Source organism: Notolabrus celidotus, chromosome 22, assembly GCF_009762535.1.
Source record: "Notolabrus celidotus isolate fNotCel1 chromosome 22, fNotCel1.pri, whole genome shotgun sequence".
NCBI lineage: Eukaryota > Metazoa > Chordata > Actinopteri > Labriformes > Labridae > Notolabrus > Notolabrus celidotus.
Window position 1 is genome coordinate 25800126 of NC_048293.1, and position 17228 is coordinate 25817353.

Here is a 17228-nt window from a genome sequence, read left to right on the forward strand (position 1 = left end):
AGAGATGATAGTGGTGAGACGGATAGTAGTAGTTGTCCACAACAGAAGGCCGTCTACAGCAGCGACTCAGAGGAACCTACAAGACACAGGAGCTCAGGAACTCCAGGAAGATCCATGGTTAAGTAACTAATGGCGGCAAGGACAAACTTCCTTTAACAGGCAGAAACCTCCAGCAGGACCAGACTCATGTTTAACATCAACATGTCAGAAAACACATCACTTTATCTTACGTTTGATGAACTTTTCCTTTAAGGCGTGAAAAGAGGACAAAGATACTTCTTCAAAGTAACTTTCCAGTGGTCGTTTAAAACGTATATCTACAAACACAGAATTTCAGCGTGTCTTCTGTTTGATACAGAATCATCAATACATTAAAGTATGGGCTGTGTGGAGTTCACCAGCTCTTTAAAACATTCAGTGCAACCTTTTCCCAAAGAATGAAGCTTAATACAACTCAGCAAAGTGCCTTGTTATTCTCACCTATAGGAGAAAACATGAAAAAGATTCAGAGAGGTTTTTGATAACGCCAAAATAGACACTCGATAAACATATACAAAAAGCTACATCTAATCGTCCCATCACACATGCGCCTGATCCGCCATTGATCCATCACACAAACACTCTCTGGCTGTAAGCTCTCTCTCTCTCTCTCTCTCTCTCTCTCTCTCTCTCTCTCGTTGTGATTCTGTCCGTGAGTGATTCCAGCCAATCCGAGGGTGGTCAGATCTCTCTCATTTCCCTCGACTTGTACAAGCAATCGATTCCACTCAAAGACGAAGGCCGCTGCTCATTCCCCCTGCCAGCCCTGCTCCTCACTTCCCTCAGCATATCTCTCTATCACCCTCTGAATGCAGATAGGTGAGGCGGGTTGATGGGATGAAAAGAGAGAGAGGCGGAATGTTTTATCTGTGAAGGTTCCAGCGAAAAACACAGCGAGCCCCTGAGAAGATTTGTCTCGTCTTTATGAGCACGCCGCAGAAGATGTTACCTTCTGAGTAAACAGTTTTTGTTCGATCCATTTACACTCCACTCTTTTGTTATGACTTCTACAGCATAGAGGAATAACTGCACCATAAACACATTAACGTCCAAACTGTTGGCTTCATGTTTGAGTCTATTGATTACACTTTGTTTACTGTACATTAAGGCCCAATAACTGTGCTCAGGCTTCTCTGGCTGTGTGATAACACTGGGGTTGTTTTGGGAACTCGACTGGTTCTCTTGTAGGTGTGCTCAGGCTCAAGTTGCTCTATTTGTACCCAGGGGGAGATTGTTTTTGCAGCAAGACGATGACATCCAGTTACAAAACAAGGATAACATGAAACCACACAAAACAACCAGGGTAAAAAAAACTACTAAAACATGATATAAAAGTACTCCAGCTCCACCAATCAGAACTTGAATGAGAGAGGTGAATATCGTTAAATGAGATATGTGCATCCGGGGTCGGGTCGCGGGGGTAGTAGTCCAAGCAAATTGACCCAGACATCCCTCTCCCAGGCGACACTTTCCAGCTTCTCCTGGGGAATCCCGAGGCATTCCCAGACCAGGCAGGAGATATAATCCCTCCACCGCGTTCTGGGTCTACCCGGGGCCTTCTCCCAGTTGGATGTGCCTGGAACACCTCTAAAGGGAGGCGTCCGGGAGGCATCCTTATCAGATGCCCGAACCACCTCAGCTGACTCCTTTCGACGCGGAGGAGCAGCGGCTCTACTCCGAGCTCCCTCCGGATGTCCGAGCTCCTGACCCTATCTCTAAGGCCGAGCCCAGACAAACTTCGCAGGAAACTCATTTCAGCCGCTTGTATCCGCGATCTTATCCTTTCAGTCATGACCCACAGCTCATGACCATAGTTGAGGGTTGGAACGTAGGTATGCTCCTGCAGTTTGTGCAAATATCACGACTTCTATGACATCTATGTTCATTGACATTTGTACTTTTTGTCCTGTTTTTTTTTTTTTAAAGTTATATTTTTTGGCCTTTTTGCCTTTATTTTATAGGACAGCAGAAGAGAGACAGGAAATGTGGGGAGTAGAGAGCGGGGGAAGACATGCAGGACTTGGTCAACCGTCCGGGACTCAAACCAGCAACCCCTGCGACGAGGACTGTAGCCTCTGTACGTGGGGTGCTTAGACCATTAGGCCACCAGTGCCCCGTCCTGCTTTAACACAACCTTTCTACATCCAAGAAACAACCAAAGTCACATCCTTCTTTTCAGAAAGTCCTTGAGTTTTACAGATTTTGTTTTAGAACCAACAGGACACGCCTGTAGATGTAATCATTTTTGGCACCTCAAAATCAATATTCAGATATCAGAGCTTCATTGAAAGAAGCATCAAGGACAGTTTGTGCCATGGCGTCACAAAATCACAACTTACTTGAGTCCAAATATGGTCCTTATGGGGTGTTAACCTTAGCCAGGCTGTAGAAACTATGGCAGGAGAAAACCTAGAGGTGTCAAACTAGGGCGATTGAGGACTTTGCCAGGATGCTTGGTCAATCCTGTGTAAAACCAGGGTCCACAAAGGCCTCCTTAGACTTACAAACGTAATGCCACTTGCATACGTAGCATAACTTCTGCAGGTTTGTGACTTATTCAACCTGTCTTGCATACTTTTCAAATCACAATCTTGTTTTTTAAGAGTGGAAAACCAAATTTGGTGGTAAAACTGTCCAAAGACTGAGACGGCTTCTACTACATTTGCTGTGTTTTAAGCAAGCGGCAACCTCCAGACTAAAAATATGAGTCAATGCGGAAGTGTTAAAAGCTGCAGTTCATTGAGGATCCGCTTGAAGCTGGCTCCGGAAGTACAGGAAGTCACATACACATGAATGGGGAAAAGACGATCTTTGCAGCATTAATAAACATGTTTACAGCCTGGTACAAAAGATGAGTGTAGTCTGAATAGCTAATTTCTCGATGTCCTCTCACTGTGAGGGGGGTGAATTTTTTTCTAATTTGGCAATTTCGAAGATATTGAGATTACCAGTCTTCCAATGAGAGGCACAGCTGCCTGTGGGAACACTGCAGCTGTTGGCTAGGAGGCTCAAAGCCCGCCTCTTTACGTCACACTGGCTCGACAGAAGCAATATGGCTGCCGCAGCCGATTGGTCTCAAAACAGCTCTTCAGAACAGATGGGTGATGTCACGGATACTACATCCATATTTTTTACAGTCTATGGTTTTAAGTTGCAAAGATGTACAGGTGAAATAAAAAGCATTAGTAGTCGCAGCTAGCATTGGCACCAAAACAAGATGAATGCTACAGTGTCGATTCAACAGGGCATTAGAGACCTGCAGAAGTATAACCCAAGAGCTGAAGAAATGTTCACCACTTGGAGCCACTTCGGCACTCAAGTGGATTTGTGGGGACGGATTTGTAACCCCTTTGCACATTACTGTTTTTGCTTGACCTGGCACCAGGGGCTCTAAAGACTTCTGACTTCAGTCTGGTTAGCATGCTTAAAGAGTCAGAACTGTCCTTTGTTTTTGTGTTAATGATAGAGATTTAAGTTAAACAGGTAAGTATAGAACATATATGCATCTTTTTCCACTAAATCAAAGCCTTTTTTTGGGTATCTGAATCGGCCATTTGGAGCAGCTTATTATTGGTTGTTTGTATTGGCACCAAAAAACCCATCCATGTTGTGCATCCCCGAATGAAAACTATAAATAAAGCTTCATGTTAAAGCTTTATGTTGAAGCTTTAAAGGTGACATATCACACTTTTTTCATCAATATATATTGGTCTAAGAGGTCCCCAAAACATGTCTTTAAAGTTTATGCTCAAAAAAACACTTTGAAATCAGATTTTGGTCTGCCTGAAAAGCCCTCTTCTTCAGTCCTCCTCAGAACACTCTGTTTTCTCTCTGACCACGCCCCCTCAGGAAGTGGATGTGCCTCGGCTCTCCAGGCACGTTGATCTAATGTTTACATGTTGGCTGAATCACGGCTGTCTCAGAGATCACATTACTTCAACCCTCTGAATCTGATCCAGAATCTGATCCTGACGGAGAGGCGCCTGTAGCAGGACCTTTCTGAACGATTGGTCACAGATTTAGTGTTTCTTGTTGTTTTATTTATCAGTATGTCGACGTGTGTCTTGGTACACAGCTACAAACATGTAGCCATGTGGCTATGCTAACTAGCGCTAGCACTTATCCATGATAAATAAAAATCATCCACTAGATCTTCAAATCTGCAGACGTGGGGAGTAAAACCGACCTTTGTGTTTATTAAGACAGCCTACAACTAGCATGCCTCCCTCCTAAGCTCCTTGTTAGCACACAGTGTGTGCAGGTAATGAAAAACAGAGGAGGGGTTGAGTTGTATTTTATACAGTCTATGGGCTGAACAAGCTCTGAGCTCTGACTTCCTGTTACAGACCGGATAGTCGTTGTGACGTATGAAAAAACACTGAAAACTGAAACGGCTCGTTTCAGCACACATTTACAGAAAGGTGGAGAAATCAGAACAGGGGCAGAATGGATTCTTTTCATTTTCGGGGGGTTTGTAGACATGCCAGGTAAACATATTTCAGGTAGAGAACCATTAAAAAGTCCATTTTGCATGATATGTCACCTTTAAATAAGAAACATCCAGTCCCAATAACCTACATTCTGTGATCTTTCAAAGCCAGCATGATGCAGAGATGAGACTCAATCCTGAGGATCAGGGATGCTGCTTTCAAGGCCTTGGAAGCGCTTTCTCTATTTGGGATTTGGGAGCCTTTTTCCTGAATTACAGCCAAAATAGAATTTAAACGATTTACTGTTCAATGTGTTTATTTTTTAATTCTCAGAATGATGTTTGGAAACTCTTTTCCTTCAGGGCTGAGGGGAGAACTCTTTGGCACAGAACATAAATCTACTTTTTTTGCACCTAACTGTACAATTTCCACTCTTATACAGATAATACTTTAGAGACAGATATATCAAAGCAGCTTAAGTTACATGAATTTTTCATCAGGTTAAATAACATTTGGGGCCTGTAAGTTCTCATTCAGCTCCACAGGCTCAGTCCTCAGCGGGGGGGTAACGCTGGAGAGAAACAAATCAGCTACTGCAAAGTATTTCTTCACGTTTCCAAGGATGATATCGCTTTTAAAAATCCTAAATCTGCATTGACTTCCAGCAAAACTGACCTCATCGCCGTGCAGATTCTGTGTTTTGTAAAGGTTTTAAAAAATCCCAAATGGAGATGACTCCTGACTCCTGACTCCTCGTAAAGCTTCAGCGCTCTGCTGGATTTATGACCACACATCAAGCAAATTACTTCCACCCAGTACTTCAGGAGACCTTTTAATGCCTTAGGATTCAGTAGAAGGGTAAATGAAGTTGGGGGCGATTGGGTCAGAGATCAGTGGGTGGTATATGTCATCACTGTGTGGTATTAACCTTGAACTTGTATAATGTCAGCTTTTCAAAAGAAGACCTTCATGTTCAGTGTGATTCAGTTCTTGGTTTATCCAGCATGCTCAGAAGATTTGATTGGCAGAAGATGAAATCCAACAATCACAACCCCTATAATCAACAGACTTGAAAGGGGGTCCAGTGAACGCTAACTATCAGTCGGTACGACAGCAGATCATCTTCTCTGTAAATGTGCCATCGGATAATGGAATCATGTCTCTTTGTTTCTGCCACTGCAACCTAGAAATCACTTCAATCCTTCAAAGCCTTCAAAACACTGACAACGCATAAAGCTTTTCAATACCCAGGCTGTTAAAGAGACTGCCTTGATACCTGTAAATCTCAGCGACGTAGGCAGGTTTCACTTTAATTTGTTTCCTGGGGACTAATAAGAGATGAGTCTGAAATGAGCTCTGGCCTGAGTGAGGACTTCTACTACACGTTGTAGGAGCCTGGCATACGATAATAGAGCGCGTGTCCTCCGGGCAGTGGTGCACAAGAGTATACAGTGCATTCAGAGGAAAAAAAAGAAGAGTTGTTTCATGCCTTAGCTTTATGTGAACCGTAATTACTGCCTGAGGTTGTGTTTGCTTCGCCACTGCTGACACAGGGTTTTCATGTGGGAACTGGCAAAGATGAAAGGATCTGCGCTGTCAATAAAAAGATGGATTCTTGTGCGAGGAGTCATGCCGTAAATGTTTAATATTTGTTTTCATGTTCTGTCAAGATGCTGTGGCTTTGACTTCCGCAGTCTTCAACACGGCTGGTGGAATCTAAGGCCGATGCTGCATTCGTGTGCACCTTGGATGATCCCAATTTTCAGTTGAGGAGTCTTTCTTCTGACAGTTTTGTGTTGTTCCTCATCTTTAAGTCATGATGCGGAAACAACACGGACACTTTCAATAAACTGTGTAGCTTTGATTGAAGAGCAGGACTAGACTGAAGACTTAGTTTTAATAGAAATGATACTAAATGAGGTCAAAGCAGCTAACAGCTACAGACAAATACAAGATCATATGTGAGAATGAGGCTAAAATATAGATTCTCTTTGAGTCTATTATTTAAGTTTTTCACCAAATAACCAGCATTCACTCTTGTCCACCATGTTTCTATGCAGTTTGAAGTAAAGTTTATTATCTTCAGATGCCAAGTTGTTGTTAAGAAGGATTTTCCCCCAGTTTTCTTGACACCAGTGCTTTAAAACTGTACAACCAGGATGCAAACAAGCCCAGATGTGCAGGTGGCACCTTGTAATGTGGCATGATTTGTCAGTGTTTTGATCTAGACTATAGAAGTAAAATGGTATGTAGACTGTGTCTGGTTAAACTGGTTGAACGTTACATAGGCAGAACAGGCATGTGGGGGTGCTAGCTCTGCTAACTTTAAGGCTGATTTATACTTCTGCGTCTCCCCTACGCAGCAGGGGCTGACGCAGACATGAGCCCCACATACTTGTGCGTCGGTGTGTCCGTGTCGCGCAGCAATTCTCCGCCGAAACGCCTGAGGGCAGTGCGGTCTCTCTGATAGCCGGCCGCCTGCTTCCGGTCCCGCTACGATCTCTGTTTACTTTTCCACAGAGATTCAGAGCGTGTTCTGTTAATCTACAGCTGATACATGTTGCTGTTTATCATACAGACATGATTACATGAAGAATAGAGAGGAGGAGATGAAATACACGGCCGATGTGCGGCCGATGTCCGGGATCCCGGAAGTGTTGTAAATGCGGGAAAGACAAAGCCGCCGAGCGGACCAATCACAGAGCTTGCGGTCCGTGTCGGCTCTACGGGGAGTTACATTTTGGAGGAGGTGCACGTCAGCTACGTGCGTAGGCCTCGGCGTAGGTACGGGAGCTACGCGGACACACGCCGTAGGGTACGCCGTTGATTCAACGCAGAAGTATAGATCAGCCTTAAATCAGCAAACATGTAAAAGGGACCGTTTTGTCCAGAGGGGGCGCCAAAGCCAACACAAACAGAGACCTCCTCACAGGAGCTTTAAGACAGACTTGGAACACTTTGAAACTATCTTCAGCTTATGAAACTGTGCTCAACGCAGAAGTATAAATCAGCCTTAAATCACACTCAGAAAACCGATTTATTTGTTTACCATGTGGGCTCAATTTTGACTGTTTTTTTAAAATAGTTTATTTATTTATTTGTTTATTTATCTTTTTTATTTATTTCTCTATTTATTTAATCATTTATTTATTATTAATATTTATGTATTTAATTATTTAATCAGATATGTATTTATTTTTATATTTATTTATTTTATGATTAATTTATCTATTTATTAATTTATGTATGTATTTCTTTTTTACCTTTAGATTAGTGGGTAAATCAATATTTTTTTTAAATGACCTGTAAAATTAGTCGCTGCAGGAAGTTCCCTTTTGAATAACACATTCTTGAACTGAGCGGCAACCTCAGCTGTTAAAAATGAAAACTGCAGTTCCACAAGTGTCTGTGAAGGTTCTCAGTCATTCAGGTCCAGTCCAGTTGCCTTATGGATCAAGCGTTGGTGCAGTTCCACAAGTATCCACTTGAAGCTGGCTGCAAAAGCCAAATAGACCTCATGAACACCTCTGTTACAGTGCCCATTTTTCAGCAGAATAAAAGTCTTCAAGAACACTTTTCTCTATTGGTACTCACTGTGCAGGGCTGAATTGTTCGTAACACATTCATTAAAGGATAATAAGGCTACAAGCTGTGCAAAATAAGATATAATCAGGGGTGTGTCTGACTTGACTGACAGGTGGGTACATTAGCCAGGCCTCAAGTAAGGGCCTATCCCTTTATAACCAGCTGGACTACTGCAATGCTCTCCTTTCTGGTCTTCCAAAGAACACAATTAACAAACTGCAGTTAATACAAAATGCAGCAGCTAGAGTTTTAACGAGGACCAGAAGGAGAGCACACATTACGCCTATTTTAAAATCTTTACATTGGCTGCCTGTTGCTTTTGGTATTGATTTTAAAATTATTTTACTAGTTTTTAAGGCGCTGCATGGCCTTGCACCAGACTACATCTCAGAGATGCTTTTAGTATATAAACCAGGTAGGTCTCTCAGATCCTCCGGCTCCTCTCTTTTAGCTGTTCCTAAGAGCAGAACTAAAACATTTGGTGACGCTGCTTTCAGCCACTACGCTCCCAAACTATGGAACAGCCTGCCGGAGGATCTGAGAGGAGCTGATGGAGATATTGAGACTTTTAAACGTAAACTTAAAACGTATTTATTCAGTCTGGCTTTTATGTAGGGTTTAACAATTTTATTACCTACCTTTTAATATAATATTGATTTAAATGTTGCTTTCTTATCTTAGTAATTTTAACTGTTATCTTATTCTATTTTTATGTATTTATTCATTCATTTATTTAATTTTATTTATCTACTCAGTTTTATTGATATTTTTCAGCCTTAGTTTTATTTTTCAACTCTTATCCTTACTTTTAAATCTATTTATTTTAACTATTTTTATTTCTTAATTTTGATGCTTTAACTTATTTTAATTACACATATTTTATTTTGGTGTGCATTGGTCTCTATTTTACTTTATTTTTATGTTGTTCTTATTTTTAATTTGTATTTTTATTAGTTTTATTATTATCATTATTATTATCTTCCACTAAAATGTCTTAGCATTGTTTCATTTCTGCTTCTTTCTTGTTTTCAATCGCTGTAAAGCACTTTGGGTTGCATTTTATTTGTATGAAAGGTGCTATATAAATAAAGCTTGATTGATTGATTGATTGATATCCATCATCCGACTTCTAGACTCTGCGTCAGAAGCCAAAGAATGATGTCACTGAGACCATCTCATGCTTTATGCAGTCTGTGTCTTCAATTCAACTTTCCAACACCACTGCAAAGTTCTGCCACATGCAAACAGTTTGACTTGAATCTGAACAAACATCTGTTTGAGCCACTGAACTGTTTCCTTGCTGTCACTCCTGCAGCAGATTTCAGGGCTTTAGAAAGCTTCATTTAACATGAACACAGATGAAGTTGTTCCACAGCTTCGCCTTCATAAAGAATGCATGTACTTCATATGAGAGCCTGAATTTACAGCAGCAGCACTCTATACAGGGATGAAATGTTAAAAGTATATCTTGGTAATATAAATGTACCAGTGTTAATGAGAAATACCGGTGTTCTAATTACATTCCTGTGAACACGCTGCAGAGTGAGTGTGTGTGGAATGAGAAATCGTCCCCAGCGTTTCATTTCAGCTATTACCTCCATGTTAGCTCTGCTTAATATCCCCAAGGTCATAACATTTGATGGATCATAATGTCAGGGGCTGGTCATAAACCTCCAGCGAGCTCCCCCCCCTCCTCCCTGGCAGCTCCAGTCTGCTCACATAACGCCTTAATTGACGGGGAAAGAGGCAGACGGCACGCTCGGGCCAAGCCAATCGATTGTGACAAACAAATTAGAGACGAGTTTGAATGATTAAGTTATGTATTGATTTTGATTTAAACATTAACGGCTCATGTACTCGGCGGGATTAGATGGAGGGTTGAAATGTAATCGATGCCTCCTCGTACATATCAATGGGATTTAGAAAGTGGAGAGTTGGGTCAATGGGTTAATAAGAGGCCGCCCGGACCAAATAACTGCTTTTGTATTGTAGTTAATGGGTGATGGATTTCATGCACTAAGCTGGATTACATGGAGTATGATCACAAACATTTCAAAGTGGGTCAAAGTGGGTTATCTTTATCAGCCGGGGTTCAATGCCGTCAGCTTCCTTTCTGCTACATGTGAGGCGTTTCTATCATGGCCGCCCTCAGAGGGAGAATGATCCTGAAGAGGGAATCAAAGAGGATTTTACTAACTTTACAAAATGACTATAAAATATCTGCAAGCGGCTGATAGGGCCATTGATCAAAACTAATGACTCAATTACTCGTTGCTCTGGGGTGTTCTGCTTTTTAAGCTCACTTCCTGGCCTGCTCTCCTTTTTGAAGCCACACACGTGTTCAGGAATACACGAGAGCTGCTGCAGGACTGATACAGGTTTACTCTCAACGGACAGTATCAAACAGATCTTTGGTTTCTGAAGAGGCTTAATGATGCCCGAAGACAACGGCTGCCACATTGGAAATGATGATGCCAGCTAACTTTCAGCAACTTGACAAAGGGGACTCGGACTGGAGTTTGGTGCTCAGACTCCCTCTGAGGACAGATACAGTCTTTGGTGGTCCAGATGTTAGAGAGAGAGAGAGAGAGAGAGAGAGAGAGAGAGAGAGAGAGAGAGAGAGAGAGAGAGAGAGAGAGAGAGAGAGGAAGAGCATCTGATAAATGTGCAGAACTTTGTAGAAAATGTTGCTGTTCTCTCGTCTTGTAGGCAGCATGTCATAAAACTTTGAGGGTTTTAAAACTTCTCTCTTGTTACTTTATTTTACTTTGCAACATAAGAGTCAGAGACTATGACCTTCATGCTTTTATCTCCTCCAGTTTGGACTACTGTAACTCACTGTACATGTGTTCAAACAGTCATAGTTTGCACAAGAGAGAGACTGCATCACTCGTGTTTTAGCTTCCCTCCATTGGCTCCTGATACATTTTAGAACTGATTTTAAGATTTGATTCTTGACTTTTAAAGACGCTCTGGACTTGCACCCCAGTACATCTCTGATCTCCTCACCCCATACGTGCCCGGTTGTACCCTGAAGTCCTCAGACATGGTGACCTAGCTCCAACTCTCTGGAACAACTTCCTTATCCTCTTTTAAATTCATTTTAAAGACACATTTTTTTAGCAGTGTGCTTTTACAGGAGATGTCAGCTGAGGTTTTTATTCTTTTTTAGGCAGTATCACTGGCAGGATTTTATAATTTTATTTTATATTTTAATATTTTAATATTTTAGTTTTTCAATATTTTATGTTTCCGTTTTTTTTTGTCTTTTATTTTTTGTTGTTTTTATTCTTCCAACAATGTTTTATATCCTTTTATTTGTCTTTTTCACATTTCTCTTTTATTAGGGAACAAGCACTGACATGGATTGGTGTCAAGCCCTATTGAAACCCTAAGAAATATTCTTCTTTCTTTCTTTCTTTCTTTCTTTCTTTCTCTCTTTCTTTCTTTCTTTCTGTCTTTCTCTCTTTCTTTCTTTCTTTCTTTCTTTCTTTCTTTCACTCTTCTGTCTCTCTTTCTCTCTTTCTTCTTTCTTTCTTTCTCTCTTTCTTCTTTCTCTGTTTCTCTCTTTCTTTCTTTCTTTCTCTCTTTCTTTCTTTATTTCTTTCTATGTTTCTTTCTTTCTCCCTTTCCTTCTTTCTTTCTTTCTTTCTTTCTTTCTTTCTCTCTTTCTTTCTTTCTTTCTTTCTTTCTTTCTGTCTTTCTTTCTTTCTCTCTTTCTTTCTATCTTTCTTTCTTTCATTCTTTCTCTCTGTCTTTCTCTCTTTCTTTCTTTCTCTCTTTCTTTCTTTCTTTCTTTCTCTCTTTCTTTCTTTCTTTCTCTCTTTCTTTCTCTCTTTCTTTCTCTCTTTCTTTCTCTCTTTCTTTTTTATCTCTTTCTTTCTTTCTTTCCATCTTTCTTTCTTCTTTCTTTCTTTCTTTCTCTCTCTCTTTTTTATTTCTTTCTCCCTTTCTTTCTTTCTTTCTTTCTTTCTCTCTTTCTTTCTTTCTTTCTCTCTTTCTTTCTTTCTTTCTTTCTTTCTTTCTCTCTGTCTTTCTTTCTTTCTCTCTTTCTTTCTCTCTTTCTTTCTTACTCTCTTTTTTTCTTTCTTTCTTTCTCTCTTTTTTTTCTTTCTCTCTTTCTTTTTTTCTTTCTCTCTGTCTTTCTCTCTTTCTTTCTCTCTTTCTTTCTTTCTTTCTCTCTTTCTTTCTTTCTCTCTTTCTTTCTTTCTTTCTTTCTTTCTTTCTCTCTTTCTTTCTTTCTTTCTTTCTTTCTCTCTTTCTCTCTTTCTTTCTTTCTTCTCCCACTTGTTGCCTTAGTTTCTTTCTTATTTGTAAAGCACTTTGGAACCCTGTTTTCAAAAGTTCTATAAAAATAAAGATGATAACAAGAACAGAAATCAGAAAACAAGGAACAAAATGTGTTATCTTAAATCTAAAAATTAAAGATCATCCAAATTAGATGCAGGGTCTCCTTAACTGACCCGATCTGATCACATTGTTGATGATAATCCGAAATAAGCACCAGTATAATCATTGCTTATCTGGATGTCTGTGCAGAAATCTGTAAAGTTTTTCCTCTCACTCAATTCCTGCACAGAGAAAACAGAATGACCTAGATGCCATTTGATGTCAAGTTTGTGCCACCAAAATCAAAAAGATCAGCAGCACAACACTTTGCTGTTAATCCTAAGAGAATAAGAGGAAGCAGAAAGCTGAACTTCAACTTCTGTCCAAGAAAGAGAGTAAACAGGCCGGACTGCTGAGGAGGGAGGAGGAGGAGGAGGAGGAGGATGTGCAAGTGAATCCACTGTGTGCATGCACAGCGTCTCTGAGGCTCTGATGATGATGAAGGATAAATAACTTTCTGCATCTTTTTAGGGAAACAGTACTGGATGTGTTGAACTGAGCCGTGCTCAGATTGAGTGACTAGAGGCTTTGCTTTTTAATATTTAAAGAAAAATGACTTCACTGACTTAATGAGACGCATAAGTTCAATAAAGTTCTGCTTCCTTACAAAGAAAACTAACATCCTCTGAGGGGCCAACAAACTGTAGAGTAAGGCCGTTGTCTAGACTTGTTTTCCATATCCACCCTGTCAATATGCATATGTAATGTACTTTACTGACTTTTTAGATTTAACTCCTGAGGCGAAACAATGTCAAGCACTTTACTTCCTGCTGATTTTACAGTCAAGTCTAAACCAGCAGTGGAGTTTAACATGCCAAGGGCGATGTTTAACTCAGGGCGCCTGAGGGTGAGGAGGAATATGTGTCGATTAAAATCCATCAGTACTTCTGTGAATCCAGACTCAGTGCTACTGTACTTATTAGTATTTGTAGGAGAAGTTTCACCTTTTTTTTTCAAGATTCTCAGTTACTTTCATCAACATCTTCAAAGGCTAACAGCTGTTTTCGACCTTCGCTGTCAGGCTGTTCAGCCCCCTGCGTGAATGTGGACCTCCACACATAGAGAGGTCACAATTACCGCCGTGCTGTAACACAGACACTCACACCGAGGGGTAATTTACTGTTTCCTCTGCTGCTGACCTAAATGTCTTTGAGAAGTGGGAGGAAAGTGGATCACGAGGAGAGGAGAGCAGAAAGAGACGAGGGGAACGTGCAGACCGGACAAAGAGAGGCTCAAACTGAAGGACTGAATCCAGCAACAGAAGAAGAAGAAGACTAGCTTATCAATCAATCAATCAATCTTTATTTGTGTAGCGCCAAATCACAACAAACGTTATCTCAAGATGCTTTTACAAACACAGGAAGACAAGACCACTCTATGTCAAATTATGAACAGAGACCCAACACCAAGGCAGTCTAAGACTCAGTCTGACCCCACCTTAATCCACCATGAGCATTGCACCTCCTAGTATTTAGCTAGTTACAGTGGTGAGGAAAAACTTCCTTTTAACAGGCAGAAACCTCGAGAAGAACCAGACTCATGTTAGACAGCCATCTGCCTCGGCCTCGTTGGGTCCAGCACGTCCGTATCAGCTGGAGTCTGGAAAGTCCACAGTAGGAGGAACCTACCAGACAAGGGAGCTCAGAGACTCCAGAAAGGTCTATGGTTAGTAACTTTCAATGTGACAGGAAGAGTTAAAGTAAGTGATGAGGGGTTTGGGGGGAAAAGGGGTGAGATAGGATCCCAGTGTGTCAGCGCGTCAGTTCCCCCGGCAGTCTAAGACTCAGTCTGACCCCACCTTAATCCACCATGAGCATTGCACCTCCTAGTATTTAGCTAGTTACAGTGGTGAGGAAAAACTTCCTTTTAACAGGCAGAAACCTCCAGCAGAACCAGACTCATGTTAGACAGCCATCTGCCTCGACCAAGTTGGGTCCGGCACGTCTGTATCAGCTGGAGTCTGGAAAGTCCACAGTAGGAGGAACCTACGAGACAAGGGAGCTCAGGGACTCCAGAAAGGTCTGTGGTTAGTAACTTTCAGTGTGACAGGAAGAGTTAAAGTAAGTGATTATGGGTTTGGGGGGGAAAGGGGGTGAGATAGGATCCCAGTGCATCAGCGCGTCAGTTCACCAGGCAGTCTAAGCCTATGGCAGCATAACTAAGACCTGGTCCAAGCCTGATCCAGCTCTAACTATAAGCTTTATCAAAAAGGAAAGTTTGAAGCCGACTCTTAAAAGTGGAGAGGGTGTCTGCCTCCTGGACCCTGACTGGTAGATGATTCCAAAGAAGAGGTGCCTGATAACTGAAGGCTCTACCTCCCATACTACTTTTAGACACTGTAGGTACGATGAGCAGCCCTGCATGTTGGGAGCGTAGAGTTCTAGAGGGGTAATAGGGCACTATGAGCTCTTTCAGACACGAAGGTGCCTGAGCATTAAGAGCTTTGTAGGTCAGAAGAAGGATTTTATGGGGAGCCAGTGTGGAGAAGCTAACACTGGAGAGATGTGCTCTCTTTTCTTAGTTCTAGTCAGTACTCAAGCTGCAGCGTTTTGAACCAGCTGAAGAGTCTTTAGAGACTTATTAGGACAGGATTTTAGAAATATTGTGCAAGTGAAAAAAAAAGGCTGACCTTGAAAACTGCTGAATGTGGGAACTATGAAGTGAACTACACCTAACATACCATACAAAGAAGATGTCACCGCCATGACCTCACCAGTTGGTTTGTGAACCCTCTGTTTGGAAGCTTTAGGATTGGTGTGAATACAACATTTGTCAGCAGTTGTAAAGTTCAATTTCTTGATAGATTGAGGTGAATTAGCAATGTTGTTTTGATGTTGCACGACGACTTTAAATGAGCACCTTTAGGGGAGAGTGGGGTAAGATGAGCCAGTGGGTAAGTTGACCCACCCCTTGTTTCTAGGCAACTGTGTACATTTGTTGTCATGTGACCATAAATTCAGGAAGCACCCATCATTTGTGCCTGGCACTGTTCAAGAGAAGCACATGGGACAATTGGTTGGTATTTTTTTTCACAAAAAACATGTTTTTACTAGTCGAAGTAAATTTTCTGCATGTCAGCTATAATGAATATTATTTCAAAGCAAATGTATATAGGTCTAAAAATGCATATTATGCATGTTGGTGATTTGCTAACGTATAAAACCAAGTGAAGCATTTAGCTAAAGATTAGCCCAAATGGCTTAGCTAGGCTGTTTTTTCCAAAATGGCGTCTATGGGGCAAAATGAGTCATATGCTGTGGGGTAAATTGAGCCACTGGTTCAATTTACCTCTCCACCATGCACTGAAGTTAAGTAAAGTCTCTGTAGCATAAAACTGTATTTCAGTGTAGAATGACACACCTGATTTGGTTTTAAACATTTTAGAAAAGCTATCATGCCAAGGAGCTACAAAAGAAAGACCAACTGGGGCTCAACACCCCTTGAAGAGATGGAGAGAGCAGCAGCTGATGTCAAGGGTGGAAAATCCATCAGATCAGTGGCTAAAGACAGAAATGTTGACAGGTCAACCCTAGCAGGTAGGGTGTGCATGAAATTACATGATTCTGAAAGTCTGCAAAGGCTAACTTATATCTTGATAGTATGAATTATATTGTTTTAGGTCGAGATGGCTCAGGTTTAAACTAAAAAAATCAGAAGGTCAATTTACCTCATGATGGCTCAACTTACCCACTGACTTGGATCAACTTACCCCTAACCTGGGGCAAGTTGAGCCACAGTTACACTTTTTTTTGGGAAGTCATATTTTCAGGGTTCTTTGTACTAGAAGCATTTGTACAATTGCAATTGATAGGAAACATCCTGAAATATATTATATGTTTTAAGTGTACTTCTGTCTATTTATTTCTAGCCTAGAGAGCAACATAAGTAAAAATTGGCTCATCTTACCCCACTCTCCCCTATATCAAAGTTGCTTGTCTTATTTACCCATCAAAGCTGATTTAACGGTTGATATATCACATGAAGGAAATGCTGACTCAGGGGTCAGATCTTCTCTCGGGCAGTAAGGAGGATTAACACTCCGGACAGAGTGAGTCCAGCCGAGTAATGAAGCCACTTCCTCTCCCGCAACAGACTCAAGGTCAGGCCAGAAGTAACCAGGAGATCTGAGATGAGCAGAGGGAAGAGGAGAAGTGTTGAGCTGTCGGTCCGTGGGAGGTGATGAGGAGTGACACGACATGCCAGCAGCAGCAGCAGCAGCAGCAGCCCGCGAGACGACTCAGTGCTGATGCAGGATTTAAATTCATCACACAGCGAAGTGGCTCTGTCAGGGACCGCAATGATGACTACGACACAGCCTGCGGGTCTGACAACTGCGACTGTGAAGTGGCAGAGCTTGTGGATGTGTGTGTGTACAGTAGCTAATGAGAGTGTGCACAAGTGAAGTGTCTGTGGGGGGAAAATATAGACATTTAAATGTGTATATTTATGTGTGTTGCAAAATAAAGCACAGTGCAGCACTTAAATACTGTACGGGGCTCATGTTCTGTTCTGTCTGCTGTGAATTTAATATGAGACATAAGATAACTCATGAAATATTACTGAGATCATCTTTCTTTTCCATCTTTCAGTTTTAGTACTTATTCTTTTCTCCTTCCTCCCTTATCCTTTCTTTTTCTCTGCATTACTTATTTTGTGTCCTTGCCTCCTTGCTCCCTTCCTTTTGCTCTCTTCCTTGCATACATTTAAGCTTTTATATACTTCTTACATTGTATAACAAGATGGATGGCACAACAAGTCTCCCAAAAGTGAAGTCAAAAGTGGTCT

At 41.3% G+C, this 17228-nt stretch overlaps 1 long non-coding RNA gene across 1 annotated transcript; it reads left to right on the plus strand.

Moving 5' to 3' along the window:
* Positions 1-15425: 15425 nt before the first annotated feature.
* LOC117806655 lies at positions 15426-16932 on the plus strand. Its single transcript, XR_004629718.1, has 3 exons — positions 15426-15458; positions 15828-15979; positions 16536-16932. It is a non-coding gene; the product is annotated as an uncharacterized LOC117806655 (long non-coding RNA).
* Positions 16933-17228: the final 296 nt, after the last annotated feature.